The sequence below is a fragment of the Lactuca saligna genome, chromosome 3 (assembly GCF_052625555.1).
Source record: "Lactuca saligna cultivar CGN05327 chromosome 3, ASM5262555v1, whole genome shotgun sequence".
Lineage (NCBI taxonomy): Eukaryota > Viridiplantae > Streptophyta > Magnoliopsida > Asterales > Asteraceae > Lactuca > Lactuca saligna.
In genome coordinates, this window is record NC_136419.1 from 228,937,719 (window position 1) to 228,941,624 (window position 3,906).

A 3,906-nucleotide genomic window follows, 5' to 3' on the forward strand; every position below is an offset into this window, starting at 1 on the left:
GTTTCTATGTTGTGAATGGATGCCTACTGGTTTCTAAGGATAGTTCTTGTTTCTTGAATGGAAGCATCATGATCTCTATATCTCTTTTCTGAAGCAGCTACAAATTTGGTAAGCATCTCTTCCAAACTTGGTTTTCTTTCTTGTGCTGACTCCTCCTTTTGGTAAAAACCTCTTCCTTTCTGCTTGTACTTCTCCTCCTTAGCCTTCTTGTACTCTTTATACGGGAGCCACTCTTTCTTTGGTTTTCGCCAGTCTTCATCATATCGGTCCCCACTTGAGTAACATACTTGCACCTTTTTGTTGCCATTTTCATCCAAGTCGCAGTCTCTAGTAAGATGAGGTCTATTACAATTTTCACAACCCACCCGAATAGCATGGATCGTTTGATCCATTTTATCCATCCTCCTATCCATGGTTTTTAGCATAGCCATGACCGCGGACAAGTCTTCAATAGCTGCATATGCGGCTCCCTAGTAACATCATTTCTTGGGTTGTGGTATTTTCTAGAGTGCTTAGAGAATTCTTCAATTAATTCCTTGATCACCGGGGGTGGCTTCTTTGTGAGTGCGCCTTGTGAGTCAAGTAGCTGCCTGGTTGTGACATTGACTCCATCATAGAAAATAGAGACTTCTTGCTGGCTATTTAGGTCATGGTGTAGGCAGTTTCTTAGTAAGCTCTTGTACCTCTCCCAAGCTTCATATAGTGACTCTCCAGCTTGTTGTTCAAAGTTAGCTATGGCTTTCTTCAGTTTGGCTATCTTGGAAGGTGGGCAAAAGTGATCAATGAATTCTTCTTTCATCTTGGTCCATGTGGTGACTAATCCGGGGGGAAGTGATTTGAGCCAGTCTTTTGTAGAACCTTTGAATGTCACTGGAAACATACGAAGTAGCTGAGTCACACGAGGCACGTTTGGAACATTGAAGTAATCGGATACATCATTGACTTCATCCAAATGTTTGTAGGCATCCTCGTGGTCTTTTCCATAAAAAGGAATTTCCTTGAGTTGGGCGAGTATGTGGCCCTTTAGCTCGAAAGTAGCAGTAGTGGGAATTGCGGGTTGCACAAGTCCCGTGCCGGTGTCATCGTGGATCCTCTTCTTCCATTCTCCCATGGGGATTTCATCAATGTTAGCCATGGTATGAGCTAACTCGTCGCCGAAATCGGAATCGTGCCCGTATGTGGGTTCTTCTTCTTCCTCGATGCCGTACTCAGTGTCTTCCTTGATCGGGTCTTCGCTTGCTAAAGATGCGCTGGATGCTCCTGATTTGCTGCTCTTCTTCTTCCCAAAAACAATCTTCAAATTAGACAAAGGTGACTTCTTTGGTGTATTCGAGCTTTCCACGTCCTTTCCTCTTTCTTCTCAATGCAGATTCGGGATCTTCAAACGGGGGTACCAGCGGGGTGTTTGATCCTCTGGTCATGAAAGTCCTAAAATAAAACAAGATAAAAACGTAAAAAGAACAAAAAAGTGTACTAAAAAAATGAAAATTAAAAGCTAAAATCTGTTGTACTCGCCGAGTAGGTGCGAATGCACTCGGCGAGTAGCAGTGTATTTTTGAAAGAATTCAAAACTTGAAATAAAAACTAATTTAGATGCTAAAACCTAACTAGTAATTATTAAACTGCCATAAATTAACTTTGTGCCAGTAAACTCACACAAAGGATCGAAAAAATTAGAAATTTGATAAATTATTTAGAACCGTTCCGCGGCAACGGCACCAAAAACTTGATGTGTGTGAAACGAACTAGTTTTCATCCTACTTTTAGTTAATAAATTAAACACACAAAGGCAGTGAACCTGTCTTTTAGTGGTACAGTTGGATAAGTAGGGTGTCGAACTCAGGGAACGGAAATTAATCTAATAACTAATTTTAACTAAACAAGTAATAAAAGTAAAAGGTTTTTTTCACTAGTTTTACAAGACTAGAAACTTAAATTTAGAACTTAAACACTTAACTAACTAAGAAATTGAAGCAAATGACAAATTTACCAAATTTATGAAAGAGTTTTTGTTTAGGTTCAGCTAATTCACTCCTATGGTTATTTAAATGATAAATTAATTATTATTGGTTACCAACTATAGTGGTTAGGTTCATGTTCATTACTCCTAACCCTTAGACAATTAATCAATTCAAGCAGTGGCCAATTGTTTAAACTAATTAATTCCCTAGTTCAATTATTTTGATTAAATAAGATTTGTAATTGGTTAATCAAGTTGGTGTTTCAATTAACCTCTTGTTTGTTGGTTTCTCAAACAAGCTCACACATTAATTTAACCCATTCTCTAATTCATCTTAATTTCATATTAATTACTCTTAAGCATATGGTCAAGTGTTCACGTAACATATGAGGTTAATAATTAAGAGATGTTTATGCAGCTTAATTACCTTTCAATTAACAGAAAATAGTTGTCATTAATGCATAAGGTTCTTTAACAAACTTAATTTAATAAAATCACCAAATAACAATCAATCAAAAAGTATATTCTAAACCATAGGAGTAAATTAGTCTTCCCTAACAAAAACAAAACGAATTTAGTTCATAGTCATAATAAAAACAAGCTCAAAAGCATATTTAACTAAGCTAAACATAATTAATTCCTAAAGCTAAGTGGAATGATTAACCTAATTGCCTTGATTCTTCAAAGTATTGAAGATTAGATTTCCTTAGCTCCTCCAAGGGTTCTTTTTTCGCAGGTTCAGCTCTCCAAATCAAAAAAAGTCTTCTCCAATCGGATAATGGTTTAGTGTTTATAATTATCACAAAACAGGGTGTACTCGGCGAGTAGCATACACGACTCGCCGAGTAGATGGTATATATCCGTCTCATACCGGGAGTCTTGACTTATCTTCTGGAATATTCTAATGTACTCGCCAAGTAGCCTCGAGAACTCGCCGAGTAGGAAGGCTTTTGTCCCTCATTCTTCATTCTTTGGTCTTTAATTGCTTCCCCTTGGTCCCTTTGACTCCGAAGCATGTCTTTTGGACTGAATACACAATTTAAACATTATTAAGTACCTTTTTTCCACATTATACACACAATTAGTTAAAAATGAATAAAAAAGTATGCTAAATAATTAACTAATTATGCACTTATCAATCTCCTTTATCCAACTCACCTTTCATCATACCCACTATTTCATCTACCCATGTTTTACCCAACATTTTTTGTTGATAAAAATACATATACAGTTTAAATTATTTAAAAACTTGTATAAATCATTCCTTCAACACCCATCTCAAATAAAAAAACAGTATATATTCACACAACACATATTTTATGTAAAATACTTCATATCTATGTGTGAGGTGAAAGTAACTACACACTCACATGATTTGATCATAATCGGGCAACAATTCGTTCTTAAAACAATCGTTTCTACTAAAACCAAGAGTTTTATTGAGAAACCGGGCTCTGCGAGGGGCGGGCTTCGAAACCGAAAAGATAAATTTTTTGGGCTTCACGGGCACTTCGTGGCGTATTCCGGGGGTTATAATCGATATCGGGGCTTCGGGAAATGTTAAGATGACGAAAATATGGAAAAAGGGGCTAAAAATGGCAATTTCTTAGAAATATCCAAGAAGGCTCACAGCCTTCTAATTATAGGGAGGAGCTTCTGATCGAACAACTGGGAAGCCTCCAGGTGGCAAAGATACGAGGCTCGCAGGGGAGGGCTCGCACGTGGGCTGCACGTGCAAAGGCTTGCTGGCAGCTTCTTACTGGACGGAGGTCTATGTCCGAAGTAGGGGGTGTTCGTGGCAGCATGCGAGGGCTCGGCCTTGTGCTAAGAGGGTACCTGTCGCATCTCTACTGGACCACTTCGGATCAGCTCACAAGATCGGATGACTCAACAGCTTGGACACGTGGCACTTTCTAAACAAAGGTGACGTGGTCGAAGCCACCTAT

General features: G+C 38.4%; 1 non-coding gene across 1 annotated transcript; it reads left to right on the forward strand.

Annotated features, from left to right (window-relative positions):
- Nucleotides 1-644: 644 nt before the first annotated feature.
- On the forward strand, nt 645-751 carry LOC145038208 (small nucleolar RNA R71). The gene has a single exon (XR_013679271.1). It is a non-coding gene; the product is annotated as a small nucleolar RNA R71 (small nucleolar RNA).
- The last annotated feature ends 3,155 nt before the right edge of the window (nt 752-3,906 follow it).